The sequence below is a fragment of the Cupressus sempervirens genome, chromosome 1 (genome assembly GCF_028749045.1).
Source record: "Cupressus sempervirens isolate cs-2001-9-10 chromosome 1, ASM2874904v1, whole genome shotgun sequence".
NCBI lineage: Eukaryota > Viridiplantae > Streptophyta > Pinopsida > Cupressales > Cupressaceae > Cupressus > Cupressus sempervirens.
Window position 1 is genome coordinate 682761955 of NC_143118.1, and position 20358 is coordinate 682782312.

Consider the following 20358-nt stretch of genomic DNA (forward strand, 5'->3'; position numbering starts at 1 on the left):
ATAGAAAAGAGAAACAACTGTTAAGAAGAAATAAATTGGAAGAGAAACTCTTTTTTCTATCTTGATTAATTTTATTTTTGAAGAGAGAACTTAACGTAAATACAAATTAAACATTACAATCAAAATGCCATAGGTTCAGAGTTAAAAGACACAAGCAATTCAAAAAAGGAAATTATGTTATTAAAACAAAATTTGAAACACAAGAGACATCATTTTAGACGAGGTTGTTATTAATTTGCAAAACAGAGTAAAACATTCGAATATGAAAGGCAGCAGCATTCCATCATCTACAGTGTAGATGAGGGTTTCACTATTTTGCAAAACACACAGTGAAACTTTGAAACCTAAGCCACATGATTCATTATTTCACATGGCCAAAACCTTCTTCCATACAGGCCTAGAGGAAATATCTTCCCACCATGCATTCACATGTTTTCTATCCCTGATCAGATATCCCTTATCGGTAGCATTAACTATATAGTTAGTGAATGGAAGATGAGACAGATCAGCAAGGCTGAAAAAATCTCCTACCAAGTATTTTCTCTTTGACAGCCTCTCTTCATACACATCCAACACTTCCCCCAAATTTTGAGCACTGCTCTCAATCGATAGCTTATCGTGAGGCACATTAATCCTTGGGGAAAATATTATCTAATAGACTAATGCAGTAACATGAGGACTATAGTACTGTCCTTCAACTTCAAGCCATTGTTCAATCAATGATCTCTCCTCTAGGGTTTTCCCCAACAAAGGAGTCCCCTGTCCTGCATATTTCTCAGCATAGTATCTTATGATAGCACTTGATTCTACACATACCCAATTCATAGAAACTCAGATCTACACAAACCAAATCTGATTTATATGTTTGCAATGACCATATCAATGGTAGATGCACTACCCAGAAAATTTTGCACATATACAAGTAGATTAATCACAAGAAAGCAATTATCTGAGCTACCAACATAAGTTTTGAATCAAAGCATACTGTTGGAATAAGTCACTAGTTTGTTGCACCAAATCTACTATTCTGTTTAACAGTTGACTGCTGCTCCCTATTCTCTAGCCATCAATTTTGTAGGACTGTAGTTAACTCCACCACATGTATGCACAATTGAATTTGTCTCCAAACACATGGCAAGGTTGTTAAGTGAAGTGTTAGTGTTGTCACATTAGATGATCCACATGTAAGCTCTAAATAGCTAGAAGTCCTCTATTTATAGAGGTTATGTAATTGGTTGTTGGTGTGTAGTCAGATTAATGAAATAATTTTGTTATCTGCTGTCACCATGTTTCTCTATAGTTTTAATTTTTTAATATGGTATCAGAGCCTAGTTTTTTGCAATTTCTTTATTTACTAACCTCCATAAAGCCTTCTCTCTTAGAGCATTCTTGATTTCAATCTCCCAATCTACAAAACCACTTCCATCAAAGATAGGAAAAACTTCATTTGAAGAACCCATGTTAGCAAAAAAATAGCCTTCAAACAAATCTAGCAATATTCCAGCAGCATAACAGCCCTGCAACCAAATATCACTCCAAAAAAAAATCTTCATTATTGGTGAGGTTCCCCAATTTCTTTATTTACTAACCTCCATAAAGCCTTCTCTCTTAGAGCATTCTTGATTGCAATCTTCCAATCTACAAAACCACTTCCATCAAAGATAGGCAAAACTTCATTTGAAGAACCCATGTTAGCAAAAAAATAGCCTTCAAACAAATCTAGCAATATTCCAGCAGCATAACCGCCCTGCAACCAAATATCACTCCAAAAAAAAATCAGCCTTGCAAACAAACCATTTCCAGCAATATATTTTCCTTCAACAAAACCCTCTAGCAATATTTCTAGCTGAACTTCTAAATGAATCTCCAGCTGAACCTGGCTAAACTAGGCTTTGATACCATGATAAAAATAAGAGATCTAAGATTTACTAAGATCTGAAATAAGCACAAATACTTGGCAATGGAAAAAATAGAAATAAACACTTAAGAGAGAAGAAACTTTTATTCATCAAACTGATTGAGAAAAGGAGTTGTGGAAATGCAAGTTGGAGCAAGCTAGAGAAGATATGTTGTTGTCAAATTAAAAGAAAGGCTAATCATTGAAGTCAATGTTTGCAATATGAAGATCACAATAGTGATAGTTGTAGCCAGAGGTGTACTATCAATTGTACTTGACACTTCAAAAGTTTTTACTATATTGATGAACCATGTATCTGAAAAATATTCCTAGAGAACTAGCGAGCACAGCGGCTGGGTACCCATGTGACTCAGTAGATGGATTATTTTTCATATGGACTCAATATTAGTATGCTAGAGAAAATTTTAGAGTTTATTTACCTATCATTGGATCAATGGTTTTGTGAAGTTTGAAGGGTTTGTGGTAATCCAAAACCACTTGTTTAAGTAAATCTATTGAACGGTTTGTGGTAAGCCAAAACCACTTATTTAGGTGAAAAACCTAAAAGTCTTGAAGGGTTTGTGGTAAACCAAAACCACTTGTTTGGGTGAAAGATCTTAAAGAATTTTTTTTCCAAAGAGTTTGTTGTAAGCTAAAACCACTTAACAAGAAACATGGATTTTTTCATAGTGATAGTGATAGGGAAAACTAAATATTTCTATGTTGTAAATGGGTACCTCAAAAGGCTTAATGCCGAGACCTATCATGTTTAAATTTCATATTGTAATTTCTCCCACTGAAAGAGTCTTTAGTGGTAGAAATTAAGGGAGGATGTTGGAATAAGTCACTAGTTTGTTGCACCAAATCTACTATTCCATTTAACAGTTGACTGCTGCTCCCTATTCTCTAGCCATCAGTTTTGTAGGACTATAGTTAACTCCACCACATGTATGCACAATTGAATTTGTCTCCAAACACATGACAAGTTTTTTAAGTGAAGTGTTAGTGCTGACACATTAGATGATCCACATGTAAGCTCTAAATAGCTGGAAGTCCTCTATTTATAGAGGTTATGTAATTAGTTGTTGGTGTGTAGTCAAATTAATGAAATAATTTTGTTATCTACTGTCACCATGTTTCTTTATAGTTTTAATTTTTTAATACATACTGCATGCTAGCTAAATGAGAATAAAATGAAATACCCATAAATAAGTACACAATCAAAATCATTACCAAAGAGTGTGAGACTTCCATCCTGGACTACTGGAACTTTTTTAAATGGCTGCATCACACATCATATAAAGACAAACTCAAATCAATAAGCTTAACCTTATAACTATATAAATTAGACTATTACAAAACTGAAAAAAGAAGAAAAATATATTATAAGAAACAATCCCTACTTGTAAGGCCGGGAACTCTGGTTTCTTATGCTCCCCTTTAATTATAACAACAGGAACAATTTCAAACTGAATATCTTTCTCTATGAAACATGCAAGAACCCTTCTGCTGTCGGTAGCGTAGGCAAGGACAAGCAGCTTGACAATCACTTTGATTTTCTTCTCAAATGGAGAGATAATTATACCTTTTCCTATCTGAAACCCCAAGATATGCTATGCATTTGAGAAAGCTTTGTGATTAAAAAGGTATTTGTAGAAGAGAGGAGGTAAGATTTTTTCTCTATAATTTGGATTTTGGTTGTGTGAATAGAAATAAAAGAGAACAGGTTAGTCAGTATATTTCCATTGTAAGATTGGTTACGTCTCTTCATTAGCTTTATTGAGGGACGTATCATGGGAGACTATAGAAGTATTTGTAAGGAATAAGATTATCTAACTTGGTTTTTGTTTGTCTCTATGGAAAGGGAACTGAATAGATTAATTCTACATTTATAAATTTTAACTTTTAAAATAAAAAATTTAAATTTAGTCTATTAATTTAGTCTTTTGATCATATAGATAAATTTTGGAAGAATTACTTTATACATTTGCATAGCTTTTTCAATATTTGTGAAGTCATGTTTTTAAAAAATTTAATAGATTTTTCTTCATAGATTTAGGAACTTAGAATATTAATTTAAAACTATTAGTCTAATATATTTTCATAACTTTTCCAATATATAAAAAATAATGTCTTCAATGAATTCAATGAAATTTTTTTTTAACTTAATTTAAGAACTTACAATATTAATTTAAACTCTTTTGCACTAAAAGAAAGAAGAATACAATTAGTCTTTTCCAATATGTAAAAAGTCACGTTTTCAAATAATTCAATAGATTATTTTTAACTAACTTGAGAACTTCAAGTATTGATTAAAACTACCATTGTGTACATTTTGAATTTGTTAAAAATTAGTCTTCAATGAATTCAATAGATTTTTAAAAATAAATTAAAAAAATTAGTGTACAATTTGATTCTTTATATGTATCAATTTAAATAAGCTTAGTGTATAAATTTGGCCTTTTGTTCATATAGATTTAAACAAACAAAAAATTTTCTATACATTTCCATATCTTGGGGCCATTTCATCACATAATTCCTCCAATTTAAGAATATAGCATGTTAATGGGTGTTTTTTTTAAAGGTGACAGGACCACTTGAAATATGTGTGTGTGTGTGTGTGTGTGTGTGTGTGTGTGTGTGTGTGTGTGTGTGTGTGCGTGTGTCTATATGTATATATAAGTGTATATATATGTATATATGTATGTATATATATAATGTATATATATCTATATATACACATAGATATCCATTTTTTAACAAATACACTTATTATAACATAAGGAGCTCCCAGAGAAAAGAACTAGGAAGAAAAACTCCATTCATAACCCCATCTAGAAAAAAAAATCTCATAAATGTAGGATTGTTAATCTGGGTAATAGAATCCCAAGATAATTTCCACCATTTTACAATTAATAGAAGAGAGAAAAGTAGAAGTCATAAATTCAAAAAAGTAGAGAAGCCCACTATAAACGAAGCGCTTGTCCTTCATCAATGACCAAATCTAAAAGCTGGAAGAAAAACACTCAGAAACCTATGCAAGTCAAAAAAGACAAAACCATGAAGGAAAAATTCATAGCATAATAAAACACCTTATTCCTCCATAAAGCCTACTAAAGGATTAGAATATCCAAGCTTAAGAGTAAGATCAAGAGTGGGAAATAGAGGGGCCAAAGATTGCGAGGATATGGGTGGCTAAGAAATGTCATGTTCCAAAAGATCCAAAATGGAAAAAACCACTTGATGCACACTATTCACATATTCTCTTGATAAGTGAGCACCATATTGTTGTAATTTAGCCTTAACCAGTCAAAATGATTGCCTCTCAAGAGTCTTTTTAATGTTCTTGATTCTTTAATGTTCAAGAGTCTTTAGATTTTTTTTGCAATTTTTTGAGACCCCAAGATTATCTCTCATTAGGGTAATCTTGGTATATGTCAACTAGCTTAATTTGTACCTTAACATATTATACTATTATGGTTAGTTTTGCCTTGGATTTATAAATTGTAAAATGTAGTTACCCTCCTAGGTTGCATTATTTTTTATTATGAAAACTTGTATATAAGGAAGCTTGGACACTTTATTTTAACATCCATGTGCACAAATATAAACATTCTTACACCTAAGGACAGCAAGAAAGCATAATTATGGAATTTATCAAGTTTTAAATGCAATTATCAAGCTCTTCTCAATATTCAAAAATGTATTATGAGCATTTCTTCTTCAAGATCTAGCATTTTTTTATCCATCAAGGAAGGAAATCTACATAGTGGAATTCATATATATATCTTCTTCCTCTGGATTTCTATATCTAGATAGTGGAAGGAAATCTGCATAGCGACCTTGTCATGCGTCTAGTGTTCAGAGGAATGCCAAGACTACTAACCTCTTTCCTTGTAAACCATGATGAATCTTCTATAGGCCATCCTTTCCATTTGAACCGATATTATTCATATGTCCCATTTCTTGTATTTTAATTAATATGACTATTTGGTATACATTTAATTTCCTTTGTAGCTGAAGTAGTTGTAGAAATAATCCATAGTGATCTATGACCTCATCTTTTACACCCCCTTCATGAAACAATGTCATGTTCGAGATTTTAAATAATCATGAAATATTCAGTTCATTGGAAATTCCAATTCATAGGCATTTACAAAATCATGCTTCTTCAATATCCTACATGGTCCAAACTTCTTCATTTTAAACTTATAATATATAGCTACTTAAAATTGCTTGTTCCTCAAGTGAATCAGGACTTCATGCCCAACCTAAAATTGCTTATGCCTCCTTTTTTCATTTTTCTTATCTTTCTAATGTGTATTCATCTTGTTAATGTGCTTCCTTGCCTCCTCATGGATGTTCTTCAAGTACTTTGCAAAATCCTTAGTTGTAGCTCTACTTATCTCCTTTTTGTCCAACTCACTAGATTCAAAATCATTTACGAGACTACTTTCATATACAATCTAGAATGGTGATTTATTAGTGCCCATGTTGACAAAGTTCTTATATTCAAAGTCTAACTATGGTAAAATCAAATCTCATCCTATTGGATTATCTCCAATTAAACATCTCAACAAATTCCCCAGACTAGCCAGTAGATGATGTGATAATCTAAACTTTAAGTTTCTCTTTGACTTATTCCACAATGTGCACTAGAAATACTAAATAAAATTGTTGTCTCAATATGAAACTATGCTCTATGGTAAACCATGCAGTCTCACCACTTCATTGAAAAATAATTTTTCCACATGCACAACATCATTAGTCTTCTTCTAGGGAATAAAATATTGGAATTACCATTGGAACAATTTTTATTTTTTCATTCATGTCAAACCTTATTGGTGAGAGACTTTCTACCTGAAAAGAGGATCTAGTGGAAAGGTTGAGTTATGTGGAATTACAATGGGGACTTGATCAGTTAGACATTGGAAAGATAATGTGTTGTTTAATCACAACACTAAGTGGGGAAGAGAGTTATGTTAAAGCCTAGAAGAGATGATCAATTAAGAAAAAATAATTATGGTTAACCAAGTTTCAATGTAGAATATTTAAGGAACTTATAGTTGAAGCCAAGAAATGCTAGTGCCTACTGAGTAAATAGTAGAAGTTGATCAAATTCAGCATTGCTTGAGTGCTAGTAAAAAATAGACTAATAGAAAGTTTGGACTGAACACTAGTAAATGGACTAAGTGAAAATAGTGTAAGCCAAGAAAGTCAGTATAGTGATGTTCAAGGTTGAGGACATAGTGTTGGCCAAGTATTAACATTTGATAGTTTGTGAAGGAATTTCATTCTGAATCCAACATAGTTGAATTCTTGGAATATGGAAAGCATGTTGAAGACAAGAATTGATGAGATGAAACATTTAATTTAAGGGAAACTATGTTTGAGTGTTTCTTTGAATGGATTCAAAGAGAAGCTTGGATAAGTTTCTAGAAGAGGAAAGAGGAAACAAAAAAATGGAAGGATATGATGAATTTAACCTAACCTTGGGATTTATGACGATGTTTAAGTGGTAAAAGATCTAGCTACCTATTTAAGGAGGTATAAGGGCTAAAATAGAAGAAGTTTGGTGCTACTACTCTATTTAATGCCAAACTTGAATAGAAGGATGTGAAGAAGATGAAAACATAAAGTGACATTTGATTGCTCGAAAGGTTGGTAAGAAAATTAGAGACAAAGATGATAATGGAGGATAGTTAGTGGAACATAATATAAACTACTTTGTGATTTGTATTTGTAAAATGAGTTGTATTTATTCAAATCAATTTTCTATTACATTCTAACCATTATATAAATTTGAAATCCTTTAATGAAGGTTGTCCTAACAATAATTTGTAAATCCTTTAATCAAGATGACATTCTAATGGAGTGTTCTAAAGTCCTCTAACAAGGCCACTCCTAACATGGTAATTAAATCCTTTAACAAGCTCAAACATAAAAATGTGTATTATAACCTTTAATAGGTTTGGATTCTCATAGAGATCACTTTAGAAGAGTGAAACTATTAGTGATATGTTGTTGGTCATTTTTCAAAAATTGGGTTTCTGCATTAAATGTCAATGTCATACTTGTGTGGATGTTATTTGAGACATTTTACTATTAATGTTTTACATACTGCAATTTTATTATTATTGGGATAGTAGACTACAAGTTTTATGTTACTAAAATATTTCTATAGAGACTGAGCTACTCAATGTTTAGATTTGATTTGGTTGAAGCATCTAAAGTTTAATTGGTACATCTAGACCTAAGGATAATTGATTCATACCCCTATCTCAGTTATTATAAATCATTCTAACAATTGGTATCAGAGAGTTTGTTCTTGTATAAAGAAGTGCCTGAAGGGACTTAAAGCTAAAGATCAAGATGTAAAAAAAAAGAGATACCCAAGATGAACACAAAGAACTTTCCTACATGGCAAAGTTTGATGAAATTGCACATTTTTTGAATCATAGATTCAATAGTATTCTATTCTGAGAATGAGTATGTGGCTATACCTACACCCATGAAAAGACATAATATAAAGAAGAAATATGAGAAAAATCATGTAGTGTTGGAAATTGAATATTCCCTAAGCTATTGAGCGTTTGATGGAACAAGGAAAGGTGATTATGAAAAGAAGATGTGTGACATGTTAGAAAATATCCATGGAGGGGATAAGAATTTACATAGATCCAAATTAGAAATCTTGAGAGAAAAGTTTGATGACATGAAGATGGTAGAAGGTGACAACATTACCCAATTTGTTTGAAGAATCAAAGAAGTTGTGAATGCTATCAGAGGAGCTAATGGAAACATTATTGATGAGACTATGATGAATAAGGTATTTAGAACCTTACTTCCTATTTATTCTATTCAATTTTCTACAATACAAGAACTAAGATGTACTCTTGATGATGACCTAACCTTGGATAGTCTAGTTGGTAGACTGACTACTTTGAGTTGTCAAATTTTGATAATTTTAATATCACTTCTATTGAATATTCTTTCAAGTCATAATTGGTTTTTATAAGTCTAATAGAAAGAAAGGAAAGTATGAGACTAGTGAGAGTGAATATTTTGATGATGATCTTGAAGCATTAATGTTTAGGAGACTTCCAAGAGGTAGAGGAAAGTACAAAGGTAAACTTCATATAATCCATTTTTCATGCATTAAAGTTGGTCATATTGCTAGAAGGTATCCTAATAAGAATGAAAAGCATGAAAGGAAAGACAAAAAGTTCAAAGGAAGAAGAGATAGAAAATAAAATGAAGGATACAATGATTGCAAAGGAAAAGATAAGAAGTCTTGTTACATTATTGAAAATGAAAGTGATAGAAAATCTAATACTAATGATGAAGATATTTTTTGTGTTGCTATTAAAGATGATTTTGATGAAGATGAGAAAACTACACTCATTTCATATGTGTAAAGGTGAGAGATGGATAGTTGATAGTGGTTGTTCACATGACATCAATGGAAAGTAATTCTATAAACCTAGATCATTGTGATATTGCTATCAGGATTTAACTATGTGATTTTGAGTCAGGCTCATTGACCCATGTTTCATGAGCAATGATTCAACATGAAGCCATCTCTAATGAGAATAAATGGGACACTTAGCACTCATTACATCACCTTGATCAAATGAGTGCTAAGTGTCCCATTTATTCTCATGAGAGATGGATTCATGTTGAATCACTGCTCATGAAACATGGGTCAATGAGTCTAACTCAAAATCACACAGTTAAATCATGATAGCAATATCACAATTTGACTTGTTGTGGAAATTATCTCCTACTTATGAATTGATGATCTTAAGGGGCTTTCTAATGAATGGTTCATAAGGCACAACACTTGGTGAAGATTTTTTAAATGGGGTTGCAAGCTTTGGGTTTAACCATGGATAAAACTCCGTAGTTAAGAATGCTCAGGCTGGAGTAGTATTGAGATGGGTGACCTCCCAGGAAGTCCCAGTGCTTTACCCCTATGAGCATGACCTAGATCCAAAGAGTGCTAATTGTCCCATTTATTCTCATGAGATATGGATTAATGTTGAATCACTACTCATGAAACATGGGTCAATGACTCTGACTCAAAATCACACAGTTAAATCCTGATAGCAATATTACAATTTGACTTGTTGTGGAAATTATCTCCTACTTATAAACCTAGATCATCATAAAGGAAGTATTTTTAAGCTTGGTAATTATAAACCATGATTTTTTCAAGGTAAAAGACCAATAAAATTAATTTATAAGATCAGATGTGAAAATTCTTATTCAGTTGAAGGACTTAACTACAATTTTTTGAGTGTGGAACACTTGAACAATTAAGGCTACAAAGTTTAACTTAAGAAGAAGAAGACTATAGTCTATATTTGTATAGGATAATTGTTTTAAAGTGGAGACCAAACCAATGGTAATTTTTTCTATGTAGATATATCTGATGATACTTGTTTTGTTTGCACAATGGGAAGATATATGGTTATGACATAAGAGGCCATTTCATGTGAACTTTGACAATTTAGTATGGATTAGTAAGATGAAGAAAGTAAGAGGGATACAAAAAATAAACAAATATGATAATGTGATGTGTAAACAATGTCAACAAGGAAAAATAACTAAGTCTAGTTTCAAGAGAAAGACCTATACTTATGATGTTATTTTAGAATTTATTTTTATTAACCTTTGTACATCAATTGGTGTACATAGCTACTATGATGACAACTACTTTATTCTATTTGTTAATGAATACTCTATAATGATGACTATGATGTTTCTTATTTAAAAATATGATTCATTTCAAATGTTCAAGTGGTATTTGGCTAGAGTTGAGAGAGAAACAATTAAAATATTGAAGTGTTTAAGATCTGATAGAAGAGGTGAATTCATATTTGGACAATTCATTACATTTTTCAATGATTGAGGAATCAAAAGATGGATGTTTGCACTTAGGACCTCTCCATAGAATGGAATAGCTGAAAGGAAGTATAGATCAATTATGGATTGTGCTAGGACATTGATGATGGGGAAGAATGTTACACTTAAGTGATAGAGAGAAGCTGTAAGTGGAGCTATTTATACCTTGAACATAATTCAAGTCAAGCAAGGTACAAATCTTACACATGATGAGGCATGGTATAGACATGCACCTCATGTGCAGTATTTTAAAGTTTTTATGAGGAAAATGTTATATATGTTAAGAGATATAGAAATGAAAAACTTGATGCAAAAAGTGATGTAGGCATATTCTTGGATTATTTCACTAAGAGGAAAGCATATAAGTGTTTGAATTCTAACACTAGCAAAGTTGTGGAAAGTGCAAATGTGAAGGTTTATGAATATGAAGAAAATAATGAAGTTGAACATAAAAAGGAACTTGAAGATTACAAAAGATATATATATAGTGATGAAAGTGAGTATAACACCTTACCCAAACCTTAGATGAAAGTTGTTCAGGAGAAGAAATAGCTACTAAATGTTGAGTTACAACAAAAATATGCCAAGCAATCTAGGTAGTTGGTGTTGATCCATTAGAAAATACAATTGGAACAATTGTTATGTTTTTATTAATGTCAAATCTTATTAGTGAGAGATCTTTCTATCTGACTTAAGTCTCATATCTAGATTATTGATGAAGATGATTTGAGATGTTGATCACAAAAAAAGCAACTAGAGGAAAGGTTATGTTATGAGAGAAAACTATAATGAAAACTCGATTACTTAGACTTTGAAAAGACAAAGTGATTCTCTAATCATGTTACAAGTGAAGAATATAGTTGTACAAAATCCTTGAAGAAGAGATCAAATATTGACCAAATTCATAGGCTTGACCAAGCAACAAAGTAGATTATTAAGGAACTTGAAGTTTGTGTCGAGTGATGCTAGTGTTGAGCAAGCATTATTATTAACCAAGTATTAGTATATGTGCCAAATAGAAAGTTAGTAGCAATTGACTAATCCAATGATGATTGAGGCTATGAATAGAGTGTTGGTTGAGGTACAACATTTTCACAATTTATGAGAAATTATAATTTCTAGCCACCAAAGTTGATTTCTTGGAAAATATAAAGCTTGGTGAAGATAAGGATGGATGACGTGGAACATTTTAATAAAGGGAAACTATGTTTGTGAATTTCTATGCAAGGATTCAAGAAGTTTAGAGAAGTTTCTAGAAGAGAAAAGAACAAATGAAATGTTGGAAAGATTTAATAAATTTGACCTAACCCTAATATATACAATGATGTTCAAGTAGAAAAAAATAAAAACTACCTATTTAAGGAGGTACAAGGTCTAACCTAACCTAAAATTTCTTATGATTCCTTTTCTCATTTTCCTTATCCTTGTAATGTGTATTCATCTTGGTAATGTGCTTCCTTTCCTCGTTATGGACGTTCTTTAAGTACTTTGCAAAATTCCTAGCTTTAGCTCTAGTTATCTCCTCTTTTTCCAACTTACTAGAATCAAAATCATTTATGTGACTAATTTCATATAGAATCTAGAATGGTGATTTACTAGTGCCCATGTTGAAAAAATTCTTATATTTAAAGTCTACCTATAGTAAAATCAAATCTCATCCTATTGGATTATCTCCAACTAAACATCTAAAAAAATTCTCAAAACTCCTATTCACCACCTTTTTCTATCTATCATTTAGTGGATGATGTGATAATATAAACTTTAAGTTTTCTTAAAACTTATTCCACAATGTGGGCTAGAAATACTAAATAAACTTGTTGCCTCAATATGAAACTATGTGCCATGGTAGACTATGTGGTCTCACCACTTCCTTGAAAAATAAATTTTCCACATGCACAAAATCATTAGTCCTCTTCTAGGGAATAAAATATTGGAACTACCATTGGAAAAGTTGTTCTATTGTCATTCATGTCAAACCTTATTAGTGAGACACTTTCTACCTAATAAGATGATCTAGTGGAAAGGTTGAGTTATGTGGAATTAAAATGGCCACTGGATAAGTTAGACTTTGGAAAGATAATGTGTTGTTTAATCATAACACTAAGTGGGGAAGAGAGTTATGTTAAAGCCTAGAAGAGATGATCAATTAAGAATAAATAATTAGGCTTAACTAGGATTCAATGCAGAATATTTAAGGAACTTATAGTTGAAGCCAAGCAATGCTGGTGCCTACCAATTAAGCAGTAGAAACTGATCAAATTTGGTGTTGCTTGAGTGCTAGTAAAAGATAGACTAATAGAAAAATTGGATGGAACACTAGTAAATAGACTGAGTGAAAATAGTGCAAGCTGAGCAAGTCAGTATAGTGACGATCAAGGTTGAGAAACACAGTGTTGGCCAAGTGTCAACATTTGATAGTTTGTGAAGGAATTTCATTTTGAATCCAACATAGTTGAAATCTTGAAATATGGAAAGCATGTTGAAGATAATAATTGATGAGGTGGAAAATTTAATTCAAGGGAGACCATGTTTTAGTCTTTCTATGAATGAATTCAAAGAGAAGTTTGGATAAGTTTCTAGAAGAGGAAAGAGGAAACAAAAAAATGGAAGGATACGATGAATCTAATGTAACCCTCAGATTTATGAGAATGCTTAAGTGGAAAAATATCTAGCTACCTATTTAAGGAGGTTTAAGAGATAAAATAGAAAAGGTTTGGTGTTGCTACTTTATTGAATGACAAACTTGAGTAGAAGGATGTGAAGAAGATGAAAAGATGAGGTCACATTTGATTGCTCGAAAGGTTGGTAAGAAGATCAAAGACAAAGATGATAATGGAGGATAGTTAGTGGATTAGAATATAAACTACAATGTGATCCATATTTGTAAAGTGAGTTTTATTTATTTAAATCAATCTGCTATTATTTTTAACCATTCTATCAATTTAAAATCTTTTAATGAAGGTTGAGCTAACAATCATTTGTAAATCCTTTAATCAAGGTAACATTCTAATGGAGTGTTGTAAAGTCCTCTAACAAGGGCACTCCTAACATGGTGATTAAATCTTTTAATAGGATCCAACATAAAATTGTGCATTGTAACTTTTAATATGGTTGGATGCTCATAGAGATCACTTTAGAAGAGTGAAACTATTAGTGACATGTTGTTGGTGGTTTTTCCCAAATTGGGTTTCCACATTAAATCTTAATGTCATACTTGTGTGGATGTTATTTGAGACATTTTAATATTAATGTTTTACATATTGCAAGTTTTTTATTATTGGAACAATAGACTGCAAGTTTTATGTTACTAGAAAATTACTATAGAGACTGAGCTACTTAATGTTTAGATCAGAATTGGTTGAAGTGTCTACAGTTTAATTGGTAGAAATAACTGTTTGAAGGGACTTAAAGCTAAAGATCAAGATGTAAAAAATAGAGATACCCAAGATGAACACAAAAATCTTTCCTTCATTACAATGTTTGATGAAATTGTACATTTGTAGAATCATAGATTCAATAGTATTCTATTTAGAGAATGAGTATTTCGTTGTACCTACACCTATTATGACACCTAATATAAAGAAGAAACAAAAGAAAAATCATGCAATGTTGGAGATTGCATATTCCCTAGAAGCTACTCAAAGTTTGATGGCATAAAGAAAGGTGATTCTAAAAAGAAGATGTGTGACAAGTTAGAAAAGATCCATGGAGGGGATAAGAAAGTACTTAGAGCCAAACCAAAAATCTTGAGAAGAAAGTTTGATGACATGAAGATTGTAGAAGGTGCGAACATTACCCAATATGTTGGAAGAATCAAAGAAGTTTTGAATGCTATTAGAGGAGCTAATGGAAAGATTAGTGATGAGACTATGATAAATAAGGTATTGAGAATCTTACTTCCTATTTATTCTATTCAAGTTCTTGCAATACAAGAACTAAAATTTACTCTTGGTAATGACCTAATCTTGGATAGTCTAGTTGGTAGACTCACTACTTTTGAATTGTCAAATTTTGGTAATTTTAATAACCTAGCTATTGAATATTCTTTCAAGTCACAATTGGTTTGTATAAGTCCAAGATAAGTAAAGGAAAGTATGAGACTAGTGAGAGTGAATATTTTGATGATGATCTTGATGATATTGCAGCATTAATGGTTAGGAAACTTCTAAGAGGTAGAGGAAAGTACAAAGGTAAACTTCATATAATCTATTATTCATGCAATAAATTTTTTCATATTGCCACAAGGTGTCCTCGTATTAATGAGAAGGATGAAAGGAAAGACAACAAGTTTAAAGGAAGAAGAGATAGTAAAGATGATGAAGGATACAATCATTACAAAGGCAAAGATAAGAAGTCTTGTTACATTATTGAAGAAGAAAGTGATAGAAAATCTAATAGTAATGATGAAGACATTTTTAATGTTTTTATTACAAATTATTTTGATGATGATGAGAAAACTACAATTATTTCATATGTGAGTAAAGGTGAGAGATGGATAGTTGATAGTGGTTGTTAACATCACATGATTGGAAAGAAAATTTTAAAACCTAGATCATTATAAAGGAGGTAGTGTTAAGTTTGGTAATGATGCAACATGCTTTGTGAAAGGTAAATGACTAATGAAATAAATTGATAAGATCATATGTGAAAATGCTTATTGGGTTGAAGGACTTAACTACAGTTTATTGAGTGTGGAACACTTGAACAATTTAGGCTACAATGTTGAATTTAAGAAGAAGAAGGCTATAATCTATAATGGTATAGGAGAATTTATTGGAAGTGGAGACCAAACCAAAGGTAATATTTTCTATCTAGATGTATCTGACAACAATTATTTTTTTGTAAAATGTTACGATATATGGTTATGACATAAGAGGCCATGTTATGTGAACTTTGACAATTTAGTATGCAGTACTAAGATGAAGAAAGTAAGAGGGATACCAAAACTAAAGAAACCTGATAATGTGATGTATAAATAATGTCAACTAGGAAAAATAACTAAGTCTAGTTTCAAGAGAAAGACCTATACTTATGATGTTATTTTAGAATTGGTTCATACAAACCTTTGTTTACCAATTTGTGTACAAAGCTACTATGGTGACAACTACTTTATTCTATTTGTTAATGAATACTCTGTAATGATGGCTCTACTATTTTTTAATTAAACATATGATCCATTTCAAATGTTCAAGTTGTGTTTAGCTAGAGTTGATAGAGAAAGATTTAAAATATTTAAATGTCTAAGATCTAACAGAGGAGGTGAATTCATATTTGTAGAATTCATCATATTTTGCAATGATTGAGAAATCAAAAGATGGATGTTTACATCTAGTGCCTCTCCATAGAATGTAAAAGCTGAAAGGAAGAATAGATCAATCATGGATTGTGCTAGGAAATTGATGATAGGGAAGAATGTTGTGCCTAATTTCTAGAGAGAAGGTATAAGTGGAGTTATTTATACCTTGAACATAATACAAGTCAAGAAAGGTACAAACCTTACACATTATGAGCTATGGTATAGACATGCACCTCATGTGAAGATTTTAAAGTTTTTTTGAAGAAAATGTTATATATGTAAAGACAATAGAAATGGAAAACTTGACACAAAAAGTGATGAAGGCATATTTTGTGATTATTTCACTAAGAGGAAAGAATATAAGTGTTTGAACTCTAACAATAACAAAGTTGAAGAAAGTGCAAATGTGTAGGTTTATGAATATGAAAAAAATAATGAAGTTGAATGTAAAAAGGAACCTGAAGATTACAAAAGATTTATATATATTGACGAAAGTGAGTCCAATAACTTAACCAAACCTGAGAAAAAGGTTGTTGACGATAAAAAATAACTACTAAATGCTGAGTTACAACAAAAATATGCTAAGTAGATTAGGAAGTTGGTGCTGAGCTATTAGAAAATACAATTGGAACAATTGTTATATTTTTATTAATGTCAAATCTTATTAGTGAGAGGGTTTTCTATCTGATTTGAGTCTCATATCTAGATGATTGATGAAGATGATTTGAGAAGTTGATCACAACAAAAGCACCTAGAGGAAAGGTTAAGTTATAAGAGGAAACTATAATGGAAACTCAATTATTTAGATTTTGAAAAGACAAAGTGATTGTCTAATCATGTTACAAGTGGGAAGAATACTGTTGTATTGAAGCCTTGAAGAAGAGATAAAATATTGACCAAATTCAAAGGCTTGACCAAGCAATAGAGAAAATTATTAAGGAACTTGAAGTTTGTGCCAAGTGATCCTAGTGTTGACCAGGGATTAGTATTAACCAAGTGTAAGTGTATGTGCCAAATAGAAAGTTGGTAGTGACTAAGTAATCCAATGATGATTGAGCCTTAGAACATAGTGTTGGTTGAGGTACAACATTTTGACAATTTATGAAAAATTGTAATTTCTATCCAACAAAGTTGATTTCTTGGAAAATATAAAGCATGGTGAAGATAAGGATGGATGACATGGAACATTTAAATAAAAGGAAACTATGTTTCTGCATTTATATGCGAGGATTCAAGGAAAATTTTGGATATGTTTTTAGAAGAGGAAATAACAAATGAAATGTTGGAAAGATTTAATGAATTTGTCCTAGCCCTAATATCTATGATGATGTTTAAGTAGAAAAAGATCAAAATTACCTATTTAAGGAAGTACAATGTCTAACCTAACAAGGTTGGAGTATTTTTTGATGCTATTGATTGGAAAACTCAAGAAAAAGGCTAAGAAGCATTAAGAAGAGGTGAAGAGTGATTTCTTGAAAGGTTGTCAAGTGAATCAAAGACTGAGTTTACAATGAAGGCCAGTCAACAGATCAATATTTGAGCAAAAATGGGATTTGTATTTGTAAAGTAAGTTTTATTTTCTATATTAAACTTGATGTTACTTTCTAACCATTATATCAGTATTGAAATCCTTTAGTCAGGGTTAACCTAATAGTCATATATAAAATCATTAATCAAGGTGGCATTCTAATGAAATGTTCTAAAGTCCTCTAACAAGGCCACTTCTAACAAGGTGATTAAATCCTTTAACAAGGTCACATTTAATAGTGTGTTTTGTAACCTTTAACAAGGTTGGCTCCTAATAGAGGTCACTCTAGAAGAGTGAAAAGAGTGGTGTCATGTTACTGGTGGTTTTTTGCAAATTGGGTTTCCACATTAAATCCTAGTGTCAAACTTGTATGGGTGTTATTTGTGATGATTTACTATTAATTTAAATTACATTCTTCAATTTTTTTATTTTTAGGATAGCAAATTGCTAGTTTATGTTACTGAAAGTTTACTGTTGAGGCCAAGCTAATTGATGTTAAGATATGCAGTTGATTAAGTGTTTATTTATTTAATTGGTAGATCTAGACATTGGATAACTAATTCACCCCCCTTATAGTTTTTCTAAACATTCTAACAATTTGTATCTGAGCTTTGGTGCTTGTAGAGGAAAGTGTGAAGGTACTTGAAGCTAAAGATCAAGATGTACAAAAAAGAGGTGCCAAGATTGAACAAAGAGAACTTCCCTCTATGACAAAGTTTGATGAGGCTACATCTAGTAGGAATTTGATGAAGGGTGCTCCCCTTGCCAATCCACATAGGTACCTTTTTTATATTAATCTACAAGACAAAGCTGCAAACTATCACCTAGAAGTGTCTTATAAATTGTTTGTGAATTTCTTAAATAAGCAACTTTATGCCATCTAGGAAGGTTCTAGACACTCAAAATTAATACCTAGGGCCGAAAAATCCTTAAAAATACATACAAGGTCGATCAAATATAGTTCTAATATTTATTTTGGAATTTTGGTTGGCCCAACTTTGGAAGGCCATAACTCTCAAACCATTTCTCTGATCGGCTATTATAGCCACTCTTCAGAATCCTCAGCTTCTAATCTATAGGCTTTGATTTGGGTGAGCATCCATTTGTTGAGTTTTGACCCTCATTTGGGCATGTTTAAGTCTTCAATGGTGAACCTAAATTTTTTATACCAAATTACACTCCAAAAATCCATAATAAATCCATGAATACTAATTGTATGATATTATGGCTCAATTGGTAGGTTGATATATTTAAGATGAATATCCATCTCTGAAATTAGGAGATTTCAAGCTCATATGATTGAATTACTACGTAGAAAGCCCCAAGAAACAACAAATTTTCACTACAAAAATTGTTATTCAAAAAAAAAAAAAAAAAATATATATATATATATATATATATTCTTTTGGTGATGCACGATTTCTCTTACACTCTTGCATTAGATACCTGTGGTAATTTGAGTTCAATAACCTTCTCACATCTTAGGTATTCAAAGAAAAAATAGGATGGTTAACCTCCTCCCTTACTAGCCATGATGAATCTTCCACTAACCTCCATTTCCATTTGACTAGGTATTCTTCATAAGTTCAATTCCTTCTACTTTTTCTAACATGACTATCTAATATATATCCTCAATCTCATTTGTAGTTCAACTCATTGCTAGATTACTCCACTACACTTCTAAAACTTTATCTCCATCACCTCCTTGATAATATCCTATCAAATATTAAATGTTAAATACTAGTGAAATATTCAATTCAACAAGCAACTCCACTTCATAGGAATTTCAAGAATTAAGTCTTTTCACTATGTTGCACAATCCAAACTTCTTCATTTTCACCTTATTATATGTACCCACTACAAAATTCTTCTTTCTCAAATGAACCATGACTTCATCTCTAGTATGAAATTCCTTACACCTCTTTCTCACATTTGTGTTAGTCTTGTACTATTTATTAATATTTGCAATTTGATTCTTGACCTCCTCATGGATACTCTTCAAATGTTTAGCAAATTCTTATGCTTTAGCAGTATTTATCTCTCCTTTATCCAATAGCCTCAATTCAAAAGAATTTATGGGACTACTCTCATATACAATATGGGATGGTGATTCACTAATGCTCTTGTTGAAATAATTCTTATATGAAAATTCTTCTGACGATAAAATTAGTTTCCTTTCCTTTGGTTTATCTCTGACAAAAGATCTAAACAACAATTTGCAAATTTTTTCTACCCATCGTTCTATGGATGATGTGATGAACTAAAATTAAAATATATATTCATTTTCTTCCACAATGTATGCCATAAATACCCAACAAACTTAGTATCTTAACCTGAAACTATACTCTTTTGCAAACCATCCAGTCTCACCACTTCTCTGAAAAACAACTCTACCACATGAATGACATCACTAGTCTTCTTATAGGGAATCAAATGTATCATCTTAAAAAACCTATCAACCACCACAAAAATAGAATCATTCCCTCATTGAGTCCTTGATAATCCAAGAATGATGCCCATGCTGACATCCTCCCATAAAATATCTAGGTCAAGTAATGGCTGATGCAACCACGTATTCTATTTTACTCATTTTTCCATCTAATATACTTTATAAGTCTACACAAAATTCTTCACATCTTGCTGTAATTGTGGCCAATAATTGTTCTCAGCAATTAAATCAATGATTTCATCTCTACCAAAGTATACAACCAATCCTCCACTATGCTTTTT

General features: G+C 31.5%; 1 pseudogene; it reads right to left on the reverse strand.

The window, feature by feature from the left end:
- Positions 1–259: 259 nt before the first annotated feature.
- The window catches only part of LOC149579750 (glutathione S-transferase F10-like), a 146702-nt pseudogene continuing 126603 nt past the window's right edge, over positions 260–20358 (reverse strand).